This window comes from Neopsephotus bourkii, unplaced genomic scaffold, assembly GCF_033783945.1.
Source record: "Neopsephotus bourkii isolate Nb327-2 ecotype Australia unplaced genomic scaffold, CSIRO-AGI_Nbou_v1 NB_991, whole genome shotgun sequence".
In the NCBI taxonomy this organism is placed as follows: domain Eukaryota; kingdom Metazoa; phylum Chordata; class Aves; order Psittaciformes; family Psittacidae; genus Neopsephotus; species Neopsephotus bourkii.
In genome coordinates, this window is record NW_026901483.1 from 3,746,524 (window position 1) to 3,761,197 (window position 14,674).

A 14,674-nucleotide genomic window follows, 5' to 3' on the forward strand; every position below is an offset into this window, starting at 1 on the left:
AAACACACACGGCATTTCCTGGCTTGTAAATTCCTCCTTTCGGGGCATGGACGTATTCGTGACGTAGCCATCCTTCCTCCTATTTGGTACCACAGGTGGTAGCTCAAGCAGGATAACACTGCTGGAATAAACATTTCAGAAGGCTCATCCTGGAAGCTGTTAACTGTATAGTAGCTGCTCTGTTGGGAGGGAGTTTGCTGCTTGAATGACACTGATTGACAGGGCGGGTTAGTGCTCGGTGGGCAGGGGATGCTGGTTGTGCTGCTGTCCAAGATAGGGCACAGCACTGAGGAGCCCATCCCTATGCTGATGATGTGCCCTGTCCCCATGACCCAAGGCACATACAAGTAGAGCTTTGCTGCTCACGGTTGTTTCTGGCCACTGGGAACCTGCTATTTTCAGCCCAGAAGCTCAAAGCCAAGCAGAGCAGGTTAACCCAGCACTGCACTAACCCAGCAGAATGCTGGGGTGACCCTGAATAAATCACAAGTGAGGTATGGATCAGCACCCAGACAGACAGGAGACAAGTCACTGCAGTTGCAGAGACAGACCCAGAGAGCTGGCTTTATAAACAGAGCTTCAGGGGCTGTTCATGTCACACAAGCCTGAAAGGATGCTGCCGTGGAGAGCAACCATTTTAAGCTCATAAAATTCATGCAGACAAAGCAGACGAGGACCATAGCAGTTCAAGCAGAGCACTTGAACACTCCGTGCCCACAAGTCACCACTGTCATCTAGGGGGGGTCATTTCTGCAGAAGGAGCAGGTTGGTGCAGAGCATCCCTTGCTCAGGGTGGGTACCGCACGATGCCATCCCTGCACACACCAGACACCCCCCCCGCAGGTGGCACTGCCACTAACCTCATGTCAGGCACGTCAGGTCGGATTGAGCCCGTGGGGTATGGTCCAATTATAAAGAAAACCTCAGAGAGGGTTTAGAGCTGGAGAGGGGCACACAACAACTTCACGTGCAGTTGCTCGACCAAGCCCATCAGCTTTGCAAACCCCATTCCATGCTAATAATAATCATTAATCAGTTATTTAAAGTCATTCACGTGAAAAGCTATGAGCATTTTTTTTTTCTTGGAGCTAGTATAAATCAACCTTATAGGTAAAAGAATAAATACAGGGAGACAGCTGTACAGATCACACTGTCACACCAATCACTGCTTTAAAGCACACACTGTAAATAGCAGACAAAATTCACCCCCAGTGGAATGCCATTGACTGCACGGGCTGGAGCTGCTGCAGGGATAAATTGGCCTATCAAAAATACATAAAAATGCAGAAATGGAATTGAGTGACGTGCGGGAGTGATTTATCACAGCTCTGCCACTTAACGTGACGTTATCACTAGCGAACCCACTAAATATTATGGGCTCTGTTAGGATTCCTAAGGGGCCAAACAACAAAGGAGGCAGCAGCGGTTGGATGAGGCAGGAGGGGATGCACACACCAATCCAACGGCCAGGGCCAACAGCTACTCACCCGGTCCTGAGCTGAGCCTGGACACAGATGTGTGCTGTGTGCTGTGAGCCCTCAACAGCACTGGCTGCACATGGTCACGCATGTTCCCGTCACACAGGAGCACACGGCATCCTCACCAGACCCAGCAGTGTCTTGTCTCACAAGTGGGAGAGTAAAGTCCATTGAAACACGGTGCTTCGGGAGCCCACTGTATTCATCTGATTTGTGTTGTAGCATCCCAGCTCCGTAACACCATGGCTGTGGTTTTCCATCTTCAGCAGCTCCAGCTTGAGAAATGAACCTTGCAGAGAGTGGGAGGGAGAGGAGACATCTCTTTTTGTGACTCTCATGGTGTTACCATCATCTCAGACCTTAAGAAAATCATCAGGCTGCTCCATCAGCAGTGGGAGCCGAGCATGCGGTGGTGTCTGGACAGCTGAGTATGGTGTTTAGCTACAGTAGGAGTCGTTAAGCTCGGTGCATGGGCTCATCAGGGAGTGTTGCACAGACATTGTGTATCACAGTATGTATTTAATGACAATAATCATGTTTTCATGGAGATGGTTTGAGGAATTCTGCCCTAGTGTGGAAGAGTCCAAACTCAACAGTTCTGTTCAGGGACCTGGACTCAGGCAGATGGACAGCTCAGGATGGCTTCAGCAATGGTCCAGCCTTGCCAGTGCATCTTGGCCAAGGCAGAGCACAGTGGAGGGCTGGGGATGCAGAGCCAGGATGCTGGAATAAAAGAACAAGCCACTGTTTTCTCTTGGAAGGAAAAAAAATCCACCACAACTTGCTAAATTGCCTTACCAGGATTTGATTATTGCGGATACCGGGCAAGGCAGTGCCAGTCACAGATCATTTGTGGGAAGCAATTTTAATAGGGATATCAATATAAATAAATAGAGGGATTTTTCCCCAGTGTGTTGAAAGGCTCTTTTCATTACTCTCACAATAGCTGCTGATCATGTTCTCCCGTTCTCTCACACAGCATCCGTGGCCGTAGCACATGGATGCACTGACTTCTGACTGCACACACCGTGTTCTGGTCCAGCAGCTTTGCAATTTCCCCCTTCTTACTCTTTTAAGTTGTTAAAGACAGGAGCACAAACAGAAATGCTGCCCCTTCAGAGACACTGATGGGGAGATGTGCCACAGTGTGGGGATGGGTACCCCGTGTCCTCCCCAGCTGACAGTCAGGGACCCCAGGCATGGCTGCTGGCATATAAATGGGCCACATCCAGCCGAGGCAGCCACTGAGCCTTCCCTTGATGTGGTCACAGGCTTTCACCTCCAGGAGATGGGGCAGGAGGAGCTGTTTCGTGTAATCGAAGTGCCACGATGCATTAGTGTGGAGATGCGAAAGAACAACAACTGCATCTCAAACCATGATAGTTAATTTATTATTGCAGAACTGAGAGGCAGATGGGTGTTTTATTCCCCACCCTGGATAGATTGTTATAAAACAGATACATTAATTTGATTTTCCCCCCACCCACAGCTATAAAACCAGAAAGCTCTCAATAGAATCAAGGAGAGAGCTGTGGGTGTCATGATGACTTATGCCCTTGAAAAACTTCACCAAGAATTTCTAGCAGGAGCTGCTAACAAACCAAATCTTAGTACTCCTTAGCAGTGCAAGAAGCAACAGTTTGGGCTTTTATCCATTTCAGACTCAAAAATCCCAAAGCATTCTCCATGCATCTAGCAGGCCTTGTAGGCAAGAGCTTTTATCCCCATGCGGCTGAAGGATGCACCGAGGTAACAGAACTTGGTGCAACTTAAATACATGAGCAGGCAGCAAGCAAGAAAACAAGTTGTCCTCCCAGCAGTCGCCTAACCCACAAGAGGCTTTTTGCTTTGAAACAGAGCCACGCAGAGCGTTATTTGTTTTTACATCTCCTCTTCCCTCCTGACCACACCTGATTCCTGATAGGAACAAAAACGCCACAGAAATGGCCGATTTCTTGGGAGAAGCACAGAGAATGTGAATTGCTTCTCAGCTGTTTCTGTTTCAAATCTCTGAGGACAGTGCCAGTACATGGCTTGCACGCCCATGCCTGCTGCCTGGGTCTGATGTCCCACCATCATAGTAGGGTCCTGTGCTGCCTCTTGGGTATTGATGTGGTTTGGGTGCTCTCTATATAGCCTAACTGCTGGCTTGGATGTGGAGGGGAGTTGTCCCTGCTCCCAAAAAGCTGGGGGCTGTGTTTCCACAGTGAGGGTGCTCGTAAGGAGCTGCTCAGCCTCTGGCCATCCTACCTGCACTCAAGTAGCTGCAGGCCAGATCACATCAGGGCAGTCACCTCCTCTTAATATGAGCTTCTGGACAACACTGCAACAGAACTGAAAGGATTAAGAGAAACAGAACTAAAAGAATTAAAAGAAACATAACTAAAAGAATTAAACATAACTAAAAGACCTGAAAGAAACCACAAAACTAAAAGAGGGTAGCTTGAGGCTGGATATAAGGAAGAAATTTGTTATGCTGAGGTGGTGAGACACTGGCACAGGTTGCCCCAGAGAGGTGGTACATGCCCCATACCTGGAAACATTCCAGGTCAGGTTGGATGTGGCTCTGGCCAACCTGATCTCATTGAAGATGGCCCTGTTTATGGCAGGGTGATGGGACCAGATGAGGTTTAAGGGCTACTTCCAACCCAAACCGTTCTACGATTCTGTGATAAAACCTGCATGCGTTATTTCTGTGATGATCACATTCTGTCTTTCCAAAACCCAGGTATATCCATCCAGCTCCTGCATGGCAGGCAACCACAACCCATTAACATCCAGAGATGCTTTGAAATGTTAGTGAATCATTTCCATGCCCAGTGGATTATGCTACTAATCAAATCTGACATATGACTAGCCGGAATACCTAGGCCTTATTCACAGCTGGAAACGTCACCTGGCTCGGATTCAAAAACAACTTAATCAAGAGGTGGCCTTTAGATTAAAGACAAAGTATTTTTCCCAGTTTTGATTATTGGGTGTAGGTAACAGGAAACTGAAAGATGCTGATAATCTGGGCAGCTACATCAAGAAAAAGAAATGTAAAAGTTATCACGCATCAGTGGAGGTTTTGGGCTAAGGGTTGGCCCTTGGACTACATTTCAAAATCAGACACTGAATCTTGAAGAATTCAGCCAGATAATAAAGGCGATAACATGGAAGCTGAACCAGAGGCTCTTTTGTGGGGCTCTGTAATCTTGACCCTGCCTCCATTGTGCCCATCAGTGTAGCGGCTGCATCTTACAGCATCACCTGGCTGCTAAAAACTCTCTGTAAATTGGACACAGTGTGAGAAGCAAATATAGCAACTTTGTCCATAATGGAAGTTTTCCCAGCATTAAGAAGCAAATAGCTTCAGAAAAGGACAATTTGGGTTCTGTATCCATTGTAATTTTATAGGACTGCGGCAAAACTGCAGAACCCAAAGCGACACATTTCCCCGTCTCTCAATGTGGTTAGAGTTCAGCAGAAAATGGGATACTAAATTAAAGAGAGCTATCACAGGCTGATCTTCCGCGCTCAGATATATCGTTATACACAAGTATACCGTCATGCATAACCACAGCTACATCCCCACAGCCCCTATGTGCACAGCGAGCCACTTTCCTGCAGAAGAAGGATATTTGGGATGCTCTGCTGTGACATTTATTGACAAAAGTCCCAGGGGAATTGCACCTATTCTTTTTTGGTATTACCCGTGTAATGCAAGATATAAAATTCTCAGTAGATGTTCCAAGTTTGTATTTAATAGACCTGGAGGCTCTGAGTGCCTTTTCACAGATTGCGTTCCAGCTGTCTGCCGATATTTGAATGTGCAGGTCTTGGTCCCATGCTGTGCAAACAGGCAGCCTCCCACACATTTTGTGTACCAGGAGTAATTTATGAGTCTATCTATAAAGGAAATAACAGTGCGTTAAGAAGGGGTTATGTAAAGCTCTGAGATTGAGAAGTAGCTCAGTTAACTCAGTACAACTTCCCAACATCACCGTTATGTTTCAGCTGATTTACAAATACAGGAGACCTTCAGCTGGTGATTCATATTCCTTCTGAAGCAGACAGGGAGGGGGGGCAAGTATAATAACTGTCTCTGCATAAATCTCATGTCACTAAAAGGCTCCTACCTTGAAACCTCATATTCATTAACCATCTTTTGCAAATACGAGTGTCTGAATTGAACTGCAAGTCCCAAGACGCTGTGGGATATTCTGGTACCAACCAAATAGAGGGGATGATAAAATGAGAGGCACTGCCATTTATTTCCAATCTCATGCCACAGGGATTTCTTCCAAATTGCCATTTAATGCAGATTCTACAGGCAATGCATTGGAATCTGCACAATAAAATCCCACATGGAGCACCCAGCACCCCTGTCAGAAGCAATGGAGGAGCAGTGGGGCTGCACTGGGGGCATCCTGCCTGGCCCCCATGTTGAAGAGAATGCTCCAACATCACATACAGTGATCCAGGCTCTGCTTGATCAAAATAAACCCATTGATTTGCAGCAATGATTTTGCTTTCCCCAAGAGGAAACCAGCCTCTAGATATCAGTGACTCTTGTTCTGAAGACCTGTCTGCAAACCATTTCAGTCCTGCCTTGCAAAGGCAGCTAGCAGGTAATGGGGTCCAAACAGCAAAACCTTCCCTAATCACAGAGCAGGTTGCATTTAGCAGCCTCACATCACTCCTCAGTTGCAAACAAGACACAAAATGCAAAAGTTGCAAGCCACTCAGCCTAACAAGTGCAGCATTATTTATTTAATGTCCCTTAGAACATGAATATTTAAAGTAGAAAATGACCTCTAAACAGAACAAAGTTATCAAAATCCATATGTGCCACCTCTCCACCCAGAGGGCAAGCTGAGTTTGCTGCTCAGCTCTGGTCAAAGGGGACCAGAGCAGAGGCTTCATCCTTCATCTCAGTAGCTGGTAACCCAGCCATCCTCACTGTGGCACTGACTCCAAAACATCTTTCTACAGATCTGCTATAAACCGTTGTTGTTGGTCACCAGCTTGTAGCTACTTACAGGTGATAAAGTGGGAGGAAGCAGTGTCTGGCACTGGTCGGATGCCCCACACTTGAGGCTGTTGCTCAGGTATGTCCCCAACATGCTGCAGAAGGGGTGGCAGCGTCTGAAATTCCACTGGAGCAGCTTGCTCCAAGCCCCTGTGTCCAACCTGGCCTTGAGCACTGCCAGGGATGGGGCAGCCACAGCTTCTCCGGGCACCCTGTGCCAGCGCCTCAGCACCCTCACAGGGAAGAGCTTCTGCCTAAGAGCTCATCTCTATCTACCCTCCTTTCTCCCTACTTTACCCCAATCTAATGTCAGCATCAAACCTTTCTGCTCTCATTAAATATTCTACTCATTTCTGTTCTGCTTTCCTTAAATCTCTCCCAGTTTTCTTGAGGCTACCACTATCATGTTATGCACCCCTTTTGGAGGCATTTCTATACATAAGAATCTCAAGGCCAAAGATCCAAGAAAACAATTCTTCCCCAAACCCACCAATTGGTTTGATTTGAAGGAAAATCCAACTGTGGGAATGGTATTTTTATTACATTCTCAGCCAACAGCATTGCTGCTCTTCAGGGATTTCTTAGTGGCTTTGGGGGTATCTCCGAGACCTATTGTGAGGACAGCCCTGAAGCACTGTCACCACCACCTCCATGGGGTTGTGCCATGTCAGACAAACGGATCCACATGGATCAGGCTCATCTGGAAATTAGGGATAATAATGTTTTCCTACCTTGCATGCCCATTGCAGGAGATCTTCATTAGCACTGGGAGGCAGTCAGGACCTCCACGTGATGAGTGCCATATAAAGCTGTCCGTGCAATGTGTTCATCACTCAGCCAGGCAGCCTGAGCCGAGTCCTCCCCTCTTGCCTCCTGTCACACAAGCAAGACAGCCTGAATATAAAAGCCAAGGAACTGTCTGCCATTTTCTCTGGTGTTTTAGCCACTGGGACTCAAGCTTTGCCAACTGTTTGCACCTAATGTTGCAACCAGCACATTTCAGCTTCAGCTTGTGAGATTTCTGGCATTTTGCTTGAAAAGATGCTGCGTTCCTAAAAAAAGCTCTTTTTGCAATGGAAGCTTCTCACAGAAAAAATGATTCACACCCATTTTTCACCAAAGTGTGCTGAAAGCAGGGGAAAAAAGAGCCAAGGAGAAAGCAGCAAGCAAGCAGTGCTGGAAAGCTCTGCAGGGAGATGAGACCCTGGCTGGTGCACGGCAGTGTGATAGTGTGATTTGCTTTGGTACCTGCTTTGTAGAGCTGGGACCTTCCCGAGTTTCTCCATCTGGCCAAGAAGAGGAAGAGCCGAAATAATCATCATCAAGTGGCAAGGCTTGCAACTAAATCTTCCCCTCTGTGAGGTGAATCCATCACTGTTTGGTGCAGGGATGCTTGCGCCACCCAACAGAGTGGCTGGACCAGGACCAGGTTGGGCTCTGGGATGGCTCCAGTCTGGGCTCACCCGTTTCCAACAGCTCCTCCAGGAAAAAAAGCACTTTCCAAATGTGTTTTCAGCTCAGTGACTGGAATCCCAGCTCTGCAAAGCTGCTGGTTTCAGCAAGCAGCCCCTGCCCTGCTCCTCACACTGACAGCTCAGGGTAGAAAGCAGCTTCCTGGGTGCAGTCTGCCACCAGGCCAGCCTGAAAGATGGAAATCAAAGAGGATGAGAAGTAGATTCATTATAGACTAATTAATCCAGCAACAGACTCCTGGACAAAGGTTGATGACATTCACTTCAGGATAATTTTGCAATAAATATGAGGATTTACAGAAGTAAAGCAGTTGGGAAGAGATTATTTTTTGAAGCATAAATGTAGCTCATTTCTAGACCCCCTCCTCCACATATCAACTAATGAAGCAAATCATCTGTCTGAATCAAAGATGTGGGAGAAAACCACAGTTATCTATTTGAACTACAAAAAAATTAAAGGATTTAAAATGAAACATGTAATTAGCCTGTAGGACTCTCTGCTGCAGGTTATTGAGGCAAAGAGAAAACCTTCCTAACTTTCAGAAAAGGACTCGACAGCTACAAGAATAGCTTTTGCTGCTCTATAAAAGAGGGGGAAGTGCTCATCTTCTAGAGACAGGCAGGTCCAGCCAGAGCCATAGGGTTTGTAGTTCTGCCACTACCCAGGCTCCAGCTGTTACCCCATTTTGCTCTGTTTTGTGTTCTTTTCTTGGGTTTAATTTTGCTATTGTTTTCATCTCCTTACATGTGCAGGAGCATCTCACTGCCCACTTGCAGCAGGAGCTGCCTGTCTCTGGACCATAAGGGAAATTAGGAGAGTGCAAACATCAGTGAACAAAACCCTTCATATGTCGGGTCCTGCATTGATGCTCTCCAGTGATTATAAGCGCTGAACCTCCATCAAAGATGCTGGCTCTGCGTCCCCTGATATCAGGCAATCAACAGATAGCAACAACACAATACCCGACATATGAGGGGTTTCATTCACTGGTGTTTGTGCTCCTCTGATTGAAGGCAGGCGAGCAGCACTACACATGGCTATTTTCATCAGCCCCCGGTGCTGCAGGACACATAGCTGATGAACACCAGCTGGCAGAGGGAGGACGTGTTCCCACCAATTAGCTGTATGATGATGCTCTGCAATCTCCTCTGAAGCATCTGGCGCGGGCCACTGGCAGACCGGGCTATGGGAGGAATCGGTGCTCTGTTGAGCTGTGGCAATGCTCTCGTTATTAAAGTTTAGATGAAATGAGGAGTTCAATGTCAAATCTGCAAGCCCGGCCAAAGGCTCGGCAGATGCTGCGTGTATAAACTCATACAAGGGTTAACATTGCTCTGGACAAGGCTGACATTAGCTTTCATAGAGGCAGCAAAAGAGCGTCCCTTAGCAGGAATCTTTTTTCCCAGAGATTACCACTGCATTAACATGAAATACCTGTGGGTCACATCTGAAAATCCCTCTTTATCATAGCTATGTATTTGCAAATGCAAGTGGCCCCAGGCAGGACAAGCACCTTATCTTTCACCAAGATCTATGCATGTTTTGTTGCCCTTTCTTGCATCAGTGCAGAAGCCAGTGCAAAACACCATTGTAGGGAGCTGGAAGGATTTTCCTGCACTCTTGTACTGCTGAAAACACCCACCCAAAGCAGGGAGAAAACTCCCGCTTGGTGCCTGCTGGTCTTACAGTGCCTAAAGGGGCTGCAGGAAACCTGGAGAGGGGCTTGGGACAGGGTCTGTAGGGACAGGCCAAGGGGAATGGCTTGAACCTGCCCGAGGGGAGACTGAGCTGAGCTCTTAGGCAGAAGCTCTTCCCTGTGAGGGTGCTGAGGCGCTGGCACAGGGTGCCCAGAGAAGCTGTGGCTGCCCCATCCCTGGCAGTGCTCAAGGCCAGGTTGGACACAGGGGCTTGGAGCAAGCTGCTCCAGTGGAAGGGGTCCCTGCCTATGACATGGGGGTTGAACCTGGAGGAGCTTTATGGTCTCTTCCCACCCAAACCAGTCTGGGATCTATGAAACAGGCAGGTCAGCATAATCCCATCACTCCCAAGTAAATGACCCCCTGACATCTCCATGAGGTAGAGAGCAGAGGTTTCACCAGCTCAGTTAACAATTCACAAAGCCACTTGATCACGATCTTAAAGCAAAAAAAGGTGAACAGAAAACGATTCCCTCACAAATAAGATCACTTTGACTAAGTCACTTGCTTCCCTTCAGAGGAGATACAAGGTTTTTCTCTCTTCCTCTGCAATCTGGCTCCCTTTTGAAGTTAAAAGAAAGGAAGGTTCGGGGGCTTTTTTAGTTAAGAAGAAAAAAAAAGCCCTTCTCCTCTTTGAAAATGTTTTTTCTTAGACAATTGCTGTCTCAAATTTTAACAAATACTCGCTAATTTGCACCTTGTTCAAAAGCCAAATGGTAAGTTTGATTTTTTTTTCTCCCCTCTACTGAATGTTCCTCTGCCTTTCTTTGTCTTAGTGGCAGAAGGGAGAGTCTTAAAGGAATCAAACTACCAGCTCCATTCCAAATTTCCACAATTTGTTACGTAGTTTCTTAAAAGGAGCCATAAGGCCACTTGAAGGGAAAAAAAAAAAAAGGAAGAAAAATCTTTTAAAAAGAAGAAAGAAAATAGATTTTTTTTCACCCATCTTATAGATGAAGTAGAAGAGACTAAAAAAGGCGTTTCATTTGAAATGCTGTATTCAAGCCCGAGGAAAATAGCTGACAAGGTGTCCCTGCTAGGAGATTCATTCGCAGAGACCAGGCAGAAGGAAACCAAGAGACTTGCTTCAAGGACAAAGAGAAAGGAAGTTTTGAAAGAGATGAGCTCAATTTAAACCATCCTTCTTGGTTTTGGCTGGCATTTTTGAGGTGTATGAGAAGAGATGCAGGGTTTGTTTTCCTGAGAGGAGGATGCGGGTTCTGCATGGTTTGGGTACAGTGGATGCAGTGAGTGATGGGCAGGATGGGGAGCAGGCAGGGGAGAGCTATGTGTGTCTCCCCGCACACTGCCTTGCGAATAGGGGAGGCTGCAATGATGGAGGAGTGCTTTAGGAACCAGGTACTTGGGGCTGCTCAGGCTGCTCTGCGTTGCTCCAGCAACAAGCAGCTCATCGGAGCGGCCAGAGAGAATTCCCCTGTGAGAACAGCACCGCCAGGATTCACTGCCATGGGTGAAGGGGGGAGCCAAAACTGGGGAGCAGAGAGGGCTGGCACCTCAGTCCTGTTGCACGTGAGGGTTTGGAGCAGCCCCAGCACTCGGGAACATGCATCTCCTTACAAGCAGGAGGAGCAGCCCTCCTGCTTACCCAGGACCAGGGCGTGAGTCAGTCCTCTAGGCAGCTTAATGCATAAGGCTCTCTATCTCCTGCCATGCACATGCATACACATAGGCACCAGCATGTGCCATTCATCCATATGCATACCCACAAGGGAAGCATAATGAAATGCTTCCAGCCTGTCCTTTCCCAGCAGGAGCAGATCCTCCCGGGCTGCTCATGATGGAGTACATGCACCAGCTCCCCCGTGCCATCACCCAAACCATGCTGACGGGCATACCACATCCATCCTTTCCAGTCTCCTCCACTCCGAGGCGGGCTAATAGCAACCTCATGCCCAAACCTGGTCCAGCTCCTCACTGCTCCACAGCTGGAGAGAAGCCAAAGGCTGCTGTGTGCATGATGAGCTTTGCTCAGGGCTGTGAGGAGGCTTCAAACCAGAGAGGAAAGATGAGGGCAGCAAGAAAACAATGTGAGAGCAAGAGGTGATAAAGCTAAAGGTGGTTCTAGGGAAGACAGACTGGCTTTTACACCAGGCATTGGAGCTAGGGAGAAAAAACAGCCTCCGGCTTGTTGTTATTTACTAGTATGTGCTGCGGTGGGTGTGTTTGCACATCTCTGATCAGCTGAACAGTTTGTATGTAGCCCTGGAAGAATGGCAAATTAACCCAGGATTCTGGTGCTGGAGACGTTTTGTACTGAAAAGATGCTTTTGGTGGCAGACTCACAGATTCCCTCCTGGATCGCACATTTGCATCCAGGATGTTTTCTCTCCAATATAAAGCCGGTGAAAACAAAACCAAACCAAACAGCCAGACACCCTTTCCAACAAAAATAAATGGAGCTGAAGCATCAAAACATATCTGTGCATTGCTGCTATTTGCTTATGAAATCTAAAAACAAAAGTCAAAGCTGTCAATAGAACTTTCGGGTCTTTTCAACTCAGAACACAACTTCCTTTACAAGCTTCCTCCTCTTTTTTAAAGTGCTTTCAGGTGAAAACCAAAGCAGAATTAACCCAAATGGCATTCTCCTCCTTTCATTTCTCTTTTCATTGCAAATCCCCGCTGAGGCTGCCCCTGCTGTCTCTCCAGGGAGCTGAGGACACGGATGCTCTGCAGCTCTGCTCAAGGGCACAGAGCCAAGCCCAAGGAGCTTTCATGGCCCCCTTCCTGCCTGCACCACATCATCTGAAATCAGACCCTGAGAAACCATCATGGTATGGTCAGTACTGGAGCCACCCTGCCGCTACCCATCCTGGTGAGTCTGTTTCCCTCCCATGTTGAAGAAGACTGAGTGCATTTTTAACCAGCATGTCTTAAACTGCATCTTCTTGGTGTAAAGCAACCACCACCACCAAGCCAAGCAGCAGGAACACGTGCACCTGGTTCTCAATAATGCCATGCAAATGAAAAGTATTCTGCATTAATATAGTGCTGTTACGGACACAAATGAGCTAGCACTGCATGAGGGAGCAGGTTTCAACTGCATCTTGCTTCATTAGCAGCCACCCCATCCTTCATGCACTCTTTCAAGGTGCACTACAAAGCCTCAGACATGTGAGGGGTACAGGGATGGGGTGAGCAGGGCAGAGCATCATTTCAGGGACCTGTTTCTGCTCCTTCAAGGTGCACGGCAGGGTCATCGCTGTGTGCTCTTTTCTCCCTCTATTCTTTCCCTGCTTGGTTCTCACAGATTAGAAACCCAGGTTTTAGCTTTGCTGGCCCACATTGTTCCTCCCTCCTCCCCAGCCATATTAAAAGCCACAGGAGGGTATTTATGTGAGGAAATCTTTGCAGAGAATCCCCTGCTCCGTCCCTGAGGAGCATCAGGTTTGTTCTTCCCCGGCTCCACGCAGCAGTAACGCTGCTTTCAAACCTACCTCATGCACCCCAGCAGTGATGAAGCCAGCCTTTTCCAAGCTGGGATGAGGACATACCTGCATTGCCCCCATCCTGAGCATATCCCAGCCCTGCTTTTGGTGGCCCATGGAATTCCCGTGGTCCCACATCCCGCTTGAGGGAAGGCAGCTCAGGGCATGCCCAGCACACGGAACCGATTCCTGCCCAGCGGTGAGACAGATGTCCCGACACTGAGTTATTTCTGCAGGTATCATTTCTTCTTACCTTTCTGGTTACAAACGATGGGAGGCAGAAGCAGAGGTCTCCTCCTCCTCGCTGCTGGCACCCTTGTGCTCCCAGGCAGGAGCGGTTCCCATGGCCCCTCTCTGCAACTAATTGCATGAGCTGCTTCCCCAGCACCTAGGGGAGAGGAAAAGATCATTATTGCTTTCAAAATGAGACTGTGCAGAAAGTATACAATGAGTCCAAAGCAGTAATTGTATTTCCCAGGGCTGGAGGGACCCTTTGCTGCCAGAGCCGCAAAGAGCCCGACTCCGGCTCCTCATCCATCTGGGCAAAGAATACATCAGTACGTAGGGCACTACTGCATAGGGCAGGGAAGAGATGTGCTAATGGTGCTCCCGTTTCTGTGGAGAGGGTGATGAGAGCTGCAGCAATAACCTCTGCCATCCCTTCTGCAGCCCCAGGGCTTGGCTATGGGGCCTGTAAACCAGGATTACCCAGCTTACATGGGACCATGACCCTGAGGAACCCCAGCCTGGGCTGGGCTGGCCTCAATGCCTCCACCTGCAGCCCTGATGGCCCAGGACCACTCATCTCGGGTGGATGCAGGGTGGCTCACGTGCTGCCGAGGCTCTGTGTTGGGTTCACCCCGGCAGCTGCTGCAGCCCGTGATCCCCTACGGCTCGTTTGGTTTGAAGCTGTTGTGTTTGTTTTCTTTCACTGTTTACTTTCAAGTATAAATGTGCAAGCTGGGGAAAGTGTTCCTAATGCCCCATATGTTTCCCCTCAGGAGCTGAGCTATTCCTTCCTCTGCTTTAGACTTTTAAGATCTTGCTACCTCTGGTGTTTTTGCCCTCTCCCAGTTGCTGCAGAGCCAGGAGCTGGGCTCAGGGAGCCACCAAGCATCCCCTGCCCTGAGATGTGCACAGCAGGATGTGGCACATAGCTCCTGTCCCATAGCCTCACGCTGCACCTGGGAGCCGGGCTGCCTCCATCCTGCATCCATCATCAAATACTTTCAACCTCAAAATGAAAAGAGAAAGGAAAAGGATGTTCTGTTCCCTCCCCTGACACATCCACACGCGCGCAAGCACTCCTGCGGACTTCTCCTTCGCCTGCGATATCAAATGGCCGTGTCTTTTTGAAGTTACCATGGCAGTGAGAGCAGAGCAACAGCGCAACTCGCAGAGGAGGAGGGAGCGAGGGAAGAACGCCAGCACAGGGATAGGGAAGATGGGAAGGGGCCACGAAGCTCCTCTGATGTGTGGAAGACGTGGCGCAGGGAAGGCTTTCCCACCGGAGATACTAAAATAAGCAAATAAATATCCTGCCATGAGAGGGCAGACAGAAAG

General features: G+C 48.3%; 1 long non-coding RNA gene across 1 annotated transcript; it reads right to left on the minus strand.

Moving 5' to 3' along the window:
• Positions 1-7,226: 7,226 nt before the first annotated feature.
• Positions 7,227-13,455, minus strand: LOC133215629 (uncharacterized). Its single transcript, XR_009726444.1, has 3 exons — positions 13,365-13,455; positions 7,741-8,133; positions 7,227-7,365 (listed from the first exon to the last, which is right to left on the minus strand). It is a non-coding gene; the product is annotated as an uncharacterized LOC133215629 (long non-coding RNA).
• Positions 13,456-14,674: the final 1,219 nt, after the last annotated feature.